Source organism: Delphinapterus leucas, chromosome 11, assembly GCF_059928025.1.
Source record: "Delphinapterus leucas isolate spDelLeu-1000000601 "Yukka" chromosome 11, BTC_Dleu_Yukka2, whole genome shotgun sequence".
NCBI lineage: Eukaryota > Metazoa > Chordata > Mammalia > Artiodactyla > Monodontidae > Delphinapterus > Delphinapterus leucas.
The window spans coordinates 9,921,355-9,935,536 of record NC_143139.1 but is presented as its reverse complement, the minus strand read 5'-3'; the positions used below and the strand labels follow the sequence as shown (position 1 = coordinate 9,935,536).

Sequence of the window (14,182 nt, the reverse complement as noted above, 5' to 3'; positions counted from 1 at the left end):
TCCTCATATTAAACTCTAACTAGAAACAGTACTAAACCGTACGCTTACATGTACCAAAACAAAAATATCTTCTTTCCAGATGATCTGATTGTAAGACCTTGGAGCCCCTGCTTTGCTGGCGCCCTAAATACATGAGCCGTTTGTCTGCTTTTGGGGAACCTAGCACTCACTCAATGCTTTAAGCATACTGGAAGCAGTTTTGGGTTAAGCTGGCCTATGCCTACCAAAAACACCTTGCTGGGATTGCTGATGGGAATTGTGTTAAATCTATAAATCGACTTGGGAAGAACTGACGTATTTACTATATTGGGGCTTCCAAGCCAATTATTTAGGTCTTCTTTAATTTTTTTTTAATCAGCATTTTATAATTTTCAGCATACAGGTCCTGTACACGATTTGTTAGATTTATACCTAAATACTTCATATTCTTTGGAGCAACTGTATCAATAAATGATACCATTTTACATTTGTTCCTACCTGTTTGTTGTTGGCATATACAGAAGCTCTTTTAGTAGAACAAGGAGGAATGTACCCTTTAGTGAAGTAAACTTGTTCAATATTTATTTGCTGGACTACTAACAAGCTATGTATCCTACCATTCATGTACCTCTGCAGTGTGCCTCTAAATCTCAAATTCAGCCTAATTCTTGATTGCTACACCCCAATCTCTACTACTGTTAGAAGGGTCTACTCATCCCTCACCTGAATACCCCTTATGCATTCCATCTCCATGTCTTCACTCCTGCCATTTCCCCTCTAGAATCGTCCCTCAGCTGAACCCTCTTACCCCAAACTAGATCTTAACTATCAAACCCCAGCTGACATCGCTCCTTTTCTCCACTGGACTCTTTTAACCAATATCGTATGCCACTCAATCATTAATTTAGTTTTTCATTAGTTTTAATCCATGTCTCGTTCCCTAGTTAGATGATATGCACTGGGAGACTCCCATAATAGCTATCATAGCACCACATACATGGAAGGCGCTCCAATTTAATTGTTGTTTAAATGAAGAAAGTCGAGAGAGGTTTCAAGACGTGTCAGAATAAGGCGCCTGGAGCTGCAGCATCTAAAGAAGAAGTCTTCAAGATCCATGCTCTCCACCTCCAGGACAAGGATTCTCTCTCTTTTCCTTCCTTCCCCCAAATCCCAACTCCTCCAGCTAGTCAGACTGGAGGTGCAGATCCTCTCCAACAACCCCTTTGAAACCGTTCTAGAAACAGCAGGTCTATATGCGCAGTCGATTTCTAGAGGTTTTCTTTAAGAGCATAGGCAGTAATCCCACTGGAGCTGCAGTAACAACCCCCAGCCACCAGAGGGCAGGGCGTCGCGGGAGAGATAGCTTCCCCTCTGCAGAAGTCTTAAAGAGGTCAAAGGCAGAGGCAGAAAGTCGGCTCCGCATCCATGGCCTTCAGGCTTCTTTTACTGCCTCGAGTGCTCAGCGCTCTCCCCCTCTCCAGATGAGCTCCTTTTCCTCCTGTAAAAGATGGGCCGGAAGTTCCTAGAGGCTTACCCTAATACTAACCTTAAATGATTATAATAACGAATGCACTTAAGCTGCAGGATTTAAAGGCAGAAAAGGACTATGGAGATGTTTCATCTTTCGTTAGATGAACCCCAAACCTGCTTCTCAGTTCTTTTACCAATCAAAAACAAAAACAGAACAACAGAAAGCCCCAGGTAGTGTCCAAACGGACATTCCCCAACAAAGATTGGCCTTTAGGGACCAATGTCCCAAATCCAGTACACTGTAAATGGAATATTTCAGGAGCTACTATTCCTACACACAAATTCTGGCTCATGGGGCAGTCCGCTCGCAGTGTGCTTTTCCGTCATTAATCACATCTTTGTTATGTGATATCCACGTGAGTACTTCTCAGTAGAAGCAGTTTCATGCTCAAATGCTCAAAGCACACTAGAATAAAGCTCCGATTGTCCTGTTCAGTGATTCCAAGTCCTGGTTTGTCACCACCTCGGGTCTCTAGTTTCCCAAAGTTTGTAACGTAGTTTCAAAACAAAGCTATTTTAATTAATCCAAATAAAAAATGCACGTGTGTGAAGTTAAGTCAACGGGGTCTTGCTCTTGCACTTCGCAAGAGGCGGTGAACCTCTGGTCTGTGTTGCCCGATACAGAACATACCTGTGAAGAGCATTTTAGCCTGCTCGTGCTCATTCATTTACAAATGTAAATAGAAATAATAAGTAAATATAAGCACAGTAAAGTAATGAATGCTAGGAGCATTCAGGTGAGGGCTTTCAACGACAAACACACGGAGGGAGCGGAGCGCTTGACCACCTGAGTGTGATTTTTTTCTTAAAGTACCTGTAGCTTCTCTTTCCTAAGCGACGGCAGCGCCCTGCGTTTTAGATTCGTCACTTTTTAAAGAGCGATTGTAATGCTCTCAAATCATTGTTGGCGTTTCTTCACGCTGGGGAGGCAGCTGGAAACAGCCCAAGGAGGCGGAAAAGGCTCTGCGCCTCGCTGGGGCGCCGAGGGGCGGGGGGGGGACACCCTGAAATACCTGTTGGGGCGCAGCGCTGAAGGCGCGCGGGCGAGCCCCGGCCACGGGGGCCGGGGGTCGGGGATCAGGGGCCACGGGGGCGGCAGGCGGGCGCGCGGGCGCAGGAGGAGGAGGCCGCGGGGCCGACTCCCCGGGCCGCCCGGCTCCTCCCAACGGCGCCCGCGGAACCTGTCCCGGAGCCGCCGGGCCCCGGAACGGAACGGGACCCGACCCCTCCCCGAGAGGCCGCGACCAGGCGCCGAGCCGCGCTCCGAGCTCCGGCGGGCGCACGGCCCCGCCCGGCGCCCACCGCCCTGCCCTCGCCTGTCTCCTCCTTTCCCCGGGGCTCCGCTGAGTTCATTCACTGGGATTGGTTTCAAGTGACGCCATCTCTTTATTTTTAAACCAATGACCTCATCCGCGCTTGAAGTTTCCTGACCAGCGACTCTTTCTCTTTCCCCCCAACCCCCCACCCCCAGCCCCCCGCCTTTCCCCCTCTTTCTGGGTATCCCTGTTTGGGGGGCTCTGAGCAGTTTTCAAACGACCACCATCACCTCTCCCAACCCCCTCCGCGTCCCCGCCGCCACCTCCACCTCCCAGGTTCCTCGCCCCTTTCGACAGTGTTTTTTCAAGGCTGATCGGGGGTGGGGGGTTAGAGAGAAAGAGCGAAGAAAAGTTGCAAACGGCTCCGCGCGTCCCGAGCCTCCCGCCCCCCCCCCCCACCCCTCCGAGCAGGAGAAGATAATATAGCGAAAAGAAGAGGAGGAGGAGAGCGCGACGGGACGGACGCGAGCGGGAGCGCAGCCGCCCTCCCGGCTCCGTCGCGGCGCCTCGCGGGTCCGGGAGGCGAGGGGGCCCCGCGGGGAGACGCCGTGACGACTTTCGTTCCCTCCCCCTCCCACGAGGGAGCTGGGAGGTCGGCGGCCCCGAAAGTAAGTGGCCGCGCGGACTGCGGGGTGGGAGGGCGCGGGCCGGGCTCCCGCCGCGCCGGTAGCGTGGACGCTCGTCCGCGCGCCCCGCCGGCGCTGCCCTCCCAGCGGCCGGGCCCGGGGTCCAGGGCGGGGTGGGGGGGCGACCGCGGGCCGGAGCGGCGCGCGCGTGGGAAGCGGGGGCGGGGGGGCCCTGCGGGGGGGTGCGGCGCGGGGGGCGGGGGCCTCGGGCCGGACGGCCGAGTCCCGCCGCCAGGAGCCGCCGCCGACGCGGTCCCTTCGCGGGCGAAGCTGCTCACTTCCAGGCGCGACTGTTACACAACACGCCTGCCAAGTGGGGCCCCGGCCTGACGGTTCCCATTATCTCCAGCTCGCCTTTGGCGTAAGCCGCGCGGCCACCGGGGTGGTGACGGGGTTGCTTTCTTCAGTCAACTCGTTTTTCCTCCTGGGACCCCTGAGGCCCGGTGTTGGGGGCCCGGCCCGGTGTTGGGGGCCCGGCCCGGTGCGCCAGTGACTTCTTTATTTACACCAGTCGTAAAACGTGAGAAAGGAAAAAGCCCAGGGAGACGACCGAAGGTCTGTGTTTATCATGTGTAGTTTCACGGAATGAAACACAGGGGAGGAAGATATTGGTGCAAAACTGAAGTTTTCAGGTGCTGCTGGGTTTATTTCCTTAAAACGACAACAGCAGCAACCCGGTAATTAACTCGAGAAAATGCAAGTAGATCTTAAAATGAATGGATCCTGCAAAAGCCTAAGGAAATGTATCAGACGTCAGCTGCAGAGATCCTAAATCAAGTCCCGGGTGCCTCAAATCGTTTGGAGAAAGCACACCTCCAACCAGCCTGTGATTAATAAAGTAGAGAGGAAAAACCTGTTACATAATCTCATTTGCCCTGGGGTTTGCAGTGCCGTCCCCTTGAATCAGGGGGAAGTGAGTTAAGATGCAGGGTTTTTAAACCTCTCTGAAGTTTTTATTTACCCAGTGCTCTGGCTGCCACTTCTGCTTTAAAAGATTGTAAGTAAATACTCTGCTCTTACGAGGGAACCAAACCTATCAAACCTGTTTAGAAAATGACCAGGTATGTTTCTTTCCTTTCCTTCCGGGGTGTGTGTGTGTGTGTGTGTGTGTGTGTGTGTGTGTGTGTGTGTGAAATTTACCATCCATGAAAGACCTTATGACTAGTATTTGGGGAACTTAGACTGTCAGAAAAATGCCTCTTTAAGCCACTCATCTTATGAGTGCGCATAGGTGGCAACTGTTTCCTCAAAGGATTTATGCTATTCTGAAAAGAGATTTTTGAAGTCGAGGTAAATTTTTAAAAGAAAAAAAGAATTCTTACCAATTGAATTAGTCACTTGTGAATTATTTACCTTTGCTTGAGAATCATGTGTATTGGATAAACAGCTGGGGAGGCCGTAGTTAATTGAGACTTGTGGAATTCTGTGTTTGGTGAAGGCAGCAGCCTGGAGAAGGTAAATTAAAAAACTATAAATTTGGGGCTTTGAATGGGGATTTTAGTCAAAATGTGACTAGGCACTGTGAAAGTTTTTTGTTTTTGTTTTTTAAGTAAAGTTCTGGAATTTAACTGAGTTTGATGACTGTGTGAAAGCTTGTTGTTAAAAAGGTTTTGGGGGGGTTAACATTTAACATCTTATGTAAAAACTTCGCCTAAAAGACACCAGCCCAAAAGTTGGCTTTTAGGTAAAAATAATTTGTACTTAATCAAAGTTCTACATGGGGGGAAAAAGTAGAAATGAGTTTATTCTTAATTCTGCTGGTAGCGTGGTGAATAACATGAAAAAAATAGGTTCAAGTGCTGTAAATGCGCATTTGAATGTAAAATAATTGAATAGGTGTAAAGTGAAAACGGTCATGTAAAATTAAGGATTAAGGATCTCTTTGAACAAAAGCTTAATGGCAGTAACTGAAAAGGGGGCAAAAGAGAAGATCCTGTTAACCTAGTTCTTTTCCTTTTTCTTAAACATTAGAAACTCATTTGCGGCAGTGAGGCTGAGATCAAGTCTGAGATTGGTGCAGAGTTTAGGCTGGGGTCAGGAGAAGGGCCAGGGTTGATGTGTGAGTTTGTTTTGATGCTCTTTTCTATAAATGCCTGTATCGGGAATTTAATTCTATAGAGTTTTTGGCCTATGGGATTATATATTGCTGAAGCTGACTTACGTAGCTGTTCAAAATTAATGTTTTTCTATTTTTCAGCCAATCGTAATAGCCCGCTAAATATAATTTGCTAGCATTACCAGTGTAATATATCCTAGAAACCCAGCTTTTCCTGGAGTATCAAAAAAAAACAACAACAGAGTTTTCTATCCGGTGTTATTTGGGCTGAAAATTTCACTAGATGTGTAATGTTTTTATAATGCTTTGCATTCTCAAGCAAATGGTACTTTAAATTAAAGAAGTAAATTAATATAGGGTAAGCTGATTTGGATCAGAAGCCCAAGAACAGGGAAGAAATAAATCAGGGGAAACAGAAACCAGATTTTATGACAGTTTTCAACAGATTGAAAAAACTAGTTAAAAAGGCTTCATAGGAAAAACCACAGTTGATGTTTGATTGGCTTTTTAAAAACAATTAACTGTGTCAAAATTTAAAACCAAGACAGATATCCACCATCATAAAAGAAAATGTTTCTAACGGTGGCTTAAGCAAAAATATAATTAAGAAAGTAAATCTTGCCCAAAGCCACATATGATATATTCCAAAGCCAGATGTCACATTTTTTCTGATTATGTTGTGTTGTGGATAATCTGATATTTTTGTACATTTCATTTAGCCCAGATGACCAAGGGTTGGTTGGCTCTGTGAAAGGATACAGGGCTCATAAAGTTTGGCCAGATTTAAAGAAGCAGGCTCAGGCTTTAAGAAGACGCCAGTCTCACACACAAACTGAGAAGTTTGAAATGTAATCAAATAAATGACTGAAGGAAACAGGAGTGGCTCAGAAAGGAGGATCTGAGGCAGATTACCAAGGACAGGTACAAAGAAATAATAAAAGCTTGCCAGGGCTATGATCAGGGAAGAAGGAAATGGGATGCATCTTGACATGAAAGGAAAAAGGCATAAAGAGGAAAAATACCCTCCAATGCCTCAGCAACAGGAAGAGAGTGATGGAACTTTGCCTCCGTCTTGATTGGGGTTAGATACGTCATTGTAGGTATCATCAAAACGTCACAAGATTTCTTTATTACATACAAAAATTAATCTTGGGGGAGGAGGATGGATAAAGTGCATTATGAGTAGCTATAGTTGTGTATATGAGAATGTAAAGCTTGAAATTGACAAAGATAAATTTAAAAAATAGAGGGGGACCCCCTGCAATTTCAGTTGAGTTATTGAAAGGGGAGGGCTATGTTATAAAATGTTGAAACTCTTAACTAAATTGATTTCTGGATTGACTACAGATATGAATGAGTCAAACAGAACGTTTATTGGCGGTGTACTCTTTACACATCCTGAGGTGGGTACCGAAGGTTAGGGGCACGGGTCCCTGCCCAGAATGAGGATTATGAGAATTTTAAAGGAGCTATATACATACGCAAGGATAAACAGTTATCAGACAGCTGGGAAGTGCCAAATTCATGGTATGAAGGAGAAAGAGACTGGAGAATTGGGGACCTAGTCTTCATAGGGATAGTAGAGTTTGACCCTGGCCTCAAAGGATGGTTAACATGAGTATGGAGGAAAGGAAGTAGGGGAGGTGAAAGGGAGAGGCCATTCATCCATCCATCCCTTCATTCAGCGGATTTGTTTGGAACCTCTGCTGTGTGCTAGACACTGTTCTCCAAACCTGGAATAGAGTGGAAAATAAGATAAGGTTTCTGCCCTTATGGAATTTACATTGTAGTGGGAGAAGACAGAAGGGCAGTAAACAAGTAAACGCTACATGGAAAATCTGATGTCAGAAAGTGATGTCTTGTGAAGATAGTAATGAACAGAGTAGAGGAAATTTTACAGTGTTCTTTATAGCCCCACTTATTCTGTGGATAACCTATTTTGCCTGTGATATCCTGGTGAATAATATTAATGATTTAACTTTTTATTTATTTGCAGTCCAAACCAATTTGAATAGACGTTTACACATTAATTGACTTCATCTTTAACCAATTTTTAAAAAGAAACCTACGTAATATTTTGTAGATTGAAGCATGCACGCTTTGAGTTTTTAACTCCTTGTTAACAATTTGTATGCAATTCTTCTGTTATTTGCTAAGAACCTCATGTTTTTACAGTGAGGTTAATGTCATTCTTTACAGTTTACTTAGAGTTGTATGTATTGGGCTGTATACTTAGGTAAGATTCTCCATTAAGAACGATAATCACAATAGTGCTATAAAGTGAAGCTAAACTCCAAGGACAGTTTGTTTTGATGGTACCTTGTATGAGAGCGCACAAAACAAAAGATGTACAGAAACTACAAGTAAGCTCTTCAGCTCAGTTACCAGAAAATGGGGTCAAGGGTGACACCCCCTCCAGGCCTCATCCACATGGGGCAGGAATCCGATGGTAAATTTGGGCTGTGTTGCGCTCTGTGTGGTTAATCATTCTCCTTACAGATTGATAGGGGAGTTAGTGGTCTCACCGGAAATATTATTTTAAACTTAGGATTTTTACTGTTTTTCTACAAGTAGCAGACCTGATACAAAAGTGTCAGTTCTGAAATGGGGAAGTCTGGACTCTGTAGCTGTCTGACTGCCAGGTTTTACTGTTGTTGTTGACAAGATGTCCTTTGTAGTGTCAGCTAAAAATTTCTTAGTGACTCTTTCATGTTTTTGGACACATTTATGAAGTACTTCTCAAGCATTTTTTAAGAAATGTGTTCTCTCATTCTCCATTCTTTCTGTAGTTTTAAACTTAAAAAAAAAATTATAGGTGGAACTGCAGTAAAGGATTTTCAAAAAGGATTTATATTAAGTGTATGTGCCTATAGAACCACATCTTGAAAATTTTTCTGTATGCACCTAACCAGTTTTCATCTACAATACATTCTGACACGCTTGGAATAAGCTTATGGAAAATAAAATAATTTTCATAGGAAGTGGGAGATTCTTTAACACTTCCTTGATTTCCTTCTAAACTAGATACTCCATTTAGAAAAGAACTAATTGTAGTGATAAATGTTAGGGGTCTGTGATGTGTGTGATCAAAGCTAATGTGACGTGTACTCTTCAAACATATGTGGGAAGGACAGTAGAAATCAAATTTGTTTTAATGTCTGGGTGATGGGTGGGCTAAACTTCAGTTTACAGAAAAATATAAATATAAATTGTAATGGTATATGGCAAGGTAATTAATATTAAATATCTCCGTTCTTCCGCTTAAAATTAATAGGGAAAGTCATGTGTAGAGACATATACTGCTCATTGTTTAACTGTATAAATGACCAAAAAATATAACTCATATCTTAGGATAGTGCTTAGCTGAGTTCACTTTTGACAAATGTTTGCTGAGTAAATTGAATTCTCACAAATAGTTACTTTTTTTTTTTTTTTTTTTTGCGGTACGCGGGCCTCTCACTGTTGTGGCCTCTCCCGTAGCGGAGCACAGGCTCCGGATGCGCAGGCTCAGCGGCCATGGCTCACGGGCACAGCCGCTCCGCGGCGTGTGGGATCTTCCCGGGCCGGGGCACGAACCCGTGTCCCCTGCATCGGCAGGCGGACTCTCAACCACTGTGCCACCAGAGAAGCCCAATGGTTACTTTTGATGGTGGTTGCATTCTCTCTCTAGCTTAGAGCACTGATTTTTGAGCGTTGAGTTGAAGCCTGCAGGTGGTTGCCTTCCAGCCTTGGGCACCCGGCTTGTTTAAGCTTTATGCTCACTCTGGGACCTGGACCCTGACCTCACCTCCAGCCTGCCTGACCTTGGGGCTGACCTGACCTCATCTTTTCTGAAATGGCAGGTGGTGGTTTCTTACAATTTCTTCCCTTCCTGAGCAGCTGAGCTATGTCCTCTTCTGGTCACTTCTCAGAATACTCAAGTGTCCCCAGTCTGGCCTATTCTGTAGTGGGTTTCTCTTGTTCTTTTTGTTTGTTGTTTTCTTGGAGGAGAAGCACATTTCTCAGGAAAAATAGTTCTTGACTTTGTTTTATAAATTGTACATGGTATATAAAGCATGGTATTATTTCTTCTTCCTTCTCAGCTTTAGCTGATAATCTTATATTCACTTGTAAATTAACTGGTAAGAATGATATTTTGATGCTGCAAGACAACTAAAAACTAACAAAGACTCTTTTTTTTGGAGGCAATCAGGAAATTAGAACATGGAGTGTGTATTAGATGATACTTAAGAATTATAACTATGAAGTTTTTATCTGTATTAATGGTATTATGTTTATGTTAAAAAATTCTCATCTGTTAAAGATACATATGGAAGTATTTCCAGGCAAAATGAAATGATGCCTATTATTTGTTTTTAAAAACTTCAGGATAGGCACAGACACACACAAATGGGAAATGAAACAATATTGACAAATTTTTGATAATTGTTGAGGGTACATCGGGGTTTGTTACTATTTTCTGTACTTTTGTGTGTATTTGGAAATATACATAATAGTTGACACACATTACCAATCATAACTGTAGAGGACGAAATTTGATACAGTAAAATTATGTGGTTGGACGTTTGACCTAATTGACCAATCAGAAACTCTCCCCTGTGCATTTTCTGTAAGTTCTGCATTTAGTAAAAAAATAATTTTTAAATAGGGATAATTTTGTAGAAATATGGTCACAAGGTTAAAACTCTTAACTCTGAGATCTTATAATAATAATACACCTGTAATTTATAAGTTGTTTTCACGTATTTTGTCTTTTATCCTCTGAACAGGACATGAATTACCTGTTTCACAGATGAGGAAACTAAGACCTTAGAGAGACTAATTTATCCAAATCCCAAAGCAAGTAAGAAGTGGCAGCGGACCTGGAGCCAAGACCTTCTGACTCATTCTCAGGTGCCCATTCTGTTATGTACACATACTTAAAAGCACTCTTTTTTGTGGTGTTAAAAACCAGAGGCTTTCTTACATTTTAGTGTCAGGACACTTTTGCATTCTTAAAAATTACTGGAACCCCAAAGATCTTTTGTTTATGTGGACTATACCTGTCAATATTTAGCATGTTAGAAATTAAAACTGAGAAATGTTTAAAATACTTATTCACTTAAAAGTAACGAACACATGAAAGGTTAACATAAATAACATATTTTAATGAAAAGGGTATTCCAAAACAAAAAATGTAGTGAGACTCTCTCTAATGCATTGCTACATAGAAGATAGCTGGATTTTCATAACTGCTTTTATATTGTCTGTTGTGACATGTTGCTTTGTTTGAAGTACATGAAGAAGCCCCCGCTATACACAGATACAGAGTAGCAAAAGGGTGGGGTATTTTAGTGTCTTCTTCATATAATTGTGAACATTCTTCGATATATCAAAACTCAGCAAGTGGTCGATTCTTAAGGGTTAGTTGCAGCGTTGAATCTGAAACCTTATCAATGAATTTTTTGTACTCTGTAATGTAAAAATCTATTGGTCCACCTTGCACTTCGGATGGATCTTTGACCTGTGTGTGATTTTATAACATCATACATTGGTCATTTGAAAAATAACAGTTGACTGAGTGTTGACACATTTGATTACACAATATTTAGCAAATCACATTCATTAATATGACCATGAATCTCATCCAAAAAGTCTTTAGGAAGTGGGAAGCAGTCAAGATTTTGGTATGCAGTTCAAGTTTTCCAAAATTCTGATTTTTTCTTGAAAGCTCAAATTTTACCATCAGCAACAGATATTGTTAGTTTCTTTCCTTGAAGCATCAGGCTCACTTTATTTACTTCAGAGAAAACACCAGGTACCTAAGTCTACATAATTATATATAACAGTAAGTTGTCTGCCAGTCATTCCAAAAGAATGGGGTCTGTTACTTTTGCTAAAAGCAAAGATGGTATTCTCTGGACAAAGTGTATAGTTTAGCTCACAGCTCAACTGCATAAATGCTTTTCCTCAAGGCGGCCTATGTATTAGGTATGTAGAAATGCTTTTTCTACATATTTGGTATGATGAAATGCTCACATTTCATCACACAGATTATTAAAAAGACCACGTTCTCAGGAGTGAGATTCAATAAAATTAATACCTTTTACTGTTTTGTCAAAGGCATCTGTGAGACGGGCTTTTTCAAAATGATCGCTAGTGAAGAGTATGATTATCACCGGTGAGGTTTTGTGCCCTTGCCGTGATTCACGCTGAAGTGCCAGCAGTTTTGCCCTCCATTGCTTTTGTACCATCAGAGGAGATACCAACATGGTCGCTTCAGGGTAAATCAAGAGATTCGTAAAGTTATTTAATACTTTGAGTAATTCAGCGGCACTCGTATCTGTTGCCAAGCATACACATAAAAGAAGCCCTTCGATGATTAGTTGGCATGGATACTGGAATAACAAAAACAAAACTAAGTCCACCCATGTCTGCAGATTTGTCCACATCTAAAGCAAAAGTGCGGTGCTCAAGGAGAGGTATTAACTTGTAGATATTAACATTTAATTTGATGAGCTGCTGCATCGTTGGAAGTGCCATTGCTGTGATCTCTCTTACGGACCCTTCGTCCAGCAGACACTCAGTAGTGTCAGCGGGGCAAAGCTTTCTTAGTTTCTCAGCTATCCTGTGCACCGCTCCAACCCGTGCATTCTGATCATTTACTTTTATGATGCTTTTTCATTTCTAATTTGAAAACAGTCTTTTGCTTCTGAAGAGCTCATCGTGTCAAACTTTAAAACATTCCATTTCTTTTTCTTTAAACCCTCAATGAATTCATTGGATGATAACGAGGTAGTGGAGATGATAGCCGATATAACCAAAGATTGCTCTTGCTAGGAACATAGAAGTACTGAGCACACACTGAAGATTTCTGAAAACATGCATATTTATACCTTAAACTTACTACCTTAGAACATTCTAAACACAAGAATATACAAGCATATGTTTCCTTAGCTGTCAGAATGATACATTATCATCGCACACTATGTATTCTCTGGATTCACTGTTGTGAAAAAGGCAGGTCACATCTCTGTATTACTAAAAGGAGTTTTGACATCGTGGATCCCCTGAAAAGGTCTCGGGGACCTCACGCCGGGGCATCTCCGGATCACACTTTGAAAATGCTGATGTAAACTGGTGCTCTGTCCTAACATATTCTTAGAGGAGTCTAACATAGGTATCTGTATCAATAAAGTAATGTTTCCATCTTAGCCGATTAATTTGTCAGCAAGAGGGAAATATGTTAGTATGTGGGACGAGCCATGTGGTCCGGAGATCATAGTGGTGGAAGGTGGTGTAACCTCAGAGAGTGGTGGGTAAAGGGTAGACAGAGGGTGGAGTTGGTAAAAAGCGCTTTACGACTTAATGAAAAATGAGCATTTGTTCTCTCTGTATTTTTTTTTCAAGCTAAAAAAGCACTGGGTCTACATATATACGTTCATACTCATTTGTATCTATGCTCAAAATCAGGATACTCAGCCATGTTTTTCCTTGAGTGACAGCAGGGGAGAGATGCTAGCACACCTGAGAGGAAAACAGATGTTCACGGCCATTGTCCGTTTCTTCCAACCAGGGAGGCTGTGAATGGAGTAGACATTAGTGATCACGGGCGGCGCTGCAGGCAGAACTGGGCTGTGGGCAGAGATGGAGATGAATGATGGGGGGCAGAGGAAGACTGTGGGGTGAACACAGGGAGAACGGGGCCCAGGGACATACAGAGGTGGATGCAGCTGGAGTCATGGAGATGAACGTCTATTTGAAAGATTTCCATCAAAATACAGTTAAAATAACTATTGAAATAACTGTACTGGGTAGTCTGACTTCGAATGTCTTACCAGTATTCAAATTCTATTATTATAACCTGTGCAGGAGAAAACAGCAGTGCCGTGAATTTGTTGTGCTGCTGGTAAGTCTCTAAGCTTCGGTTACAGGCATCAGTATGTGAAAATATAGACTGGGCCAGGTTTGGGGCTGCAAATTCAAGAATGAAATTTTAATTTTTTACTAACAGGCAATTATGATTAAAGGAGACAGAAGAATTTAGTTCAGATAGATATCGTTCATCAGTTTGTTATTGATGTGGTACTCGTTTCCAGAAAGGATTTGCGATGGCAGAAGGAAGGATCAAAGTCAGTAATCAAGAGCAAACATGATTCTGAGTCATGTTTTTTTCCCTTGTGTTTTATCTACTGGTGACGTTTATTTTAATAGGGTCATATAGTTGAGGTACTGTAACTATAAAGTAATTAAACTGGTCTCTGTTAACTATGCAGGAGACATATAATCTTGTCACTTTTTAGTTGCATATGTATAAGTACAGTATACGTTTGTAGTGGGAGTGCTTGGGCAGGAGAATCATAGGGCACACAAAATATCTTTTTAAATTCAGTACTGCTTTCAGCTGTAGTTAACAGAAAGCCATGGGCAGAAGCTTAAACCGTAAGCTATTTATTATTATGCAGTTCACAGAAGCTCAGAGGTAGGTGGTCTCAGGAGGTCCAGCTGCTCAGCGGTGTCCTTAGGGCCCCAGGTTCTCTGCCGTCTTTTGCATGTTCCCTTACTGCCACCAGGTCACAAAATGGCTGCCTCAGCTCTAGGCATCACATCCCCTTTCAAGGCAAGAAGGAGGAAGTAGAGCAAGCAGTCCCTATTCCTGTGCTTGCCTGACAGAGAACAAAATCTTTCCCAGAAGC

General features: G+C 42.7%; 1 protein-coding gene and 1 long non-coding RNA gene across 18 annotated transcripts in view; one reads left to right on the top strand and one right to left on the bottom strand.

Moving 5' to 3' along the window:
• Positions 1-395: 395 nt before the first annotated feature.
• Positions 396-2,651, bottom strand: LOC149747950 (uncharacterized). The gene is made up of 2 exons (XR_016394873.1): positions 2,523-2,651; positions 396-1,477 (listed from the first exon to the last, which is right to left on the bottom strand). It is a non-coding gene; the product is annotated as an uncharacterized LOC149747950 (long non-coding RNA).
• A 533-nt stretch (positions 2,652-3,184) lies between these two features.
• DUSP16 (dual specificity phosphatase 16) overlaps positions 3,185-14,182 on the top strand; it is an 84,281-nt gene continuing 73,283 nt past the window's right edge. For 5 of the 17 annotated variants that reach the window (XM_089920315.1, XM_089920325.1, XM_089920316.1 and 2 more), the window contains exons 1-3: positions 3,649-4,512; positions 5,423-6,428; positions 10,277-10,400. The gene's annotated coding sequence lies outside the window, so the exon portion shown is untranslated. The other 12 variants (XM_089920319.1, XM_089920320.1, XM_089920321.1 and 9 more) reach the window with 12 other exon arrangements.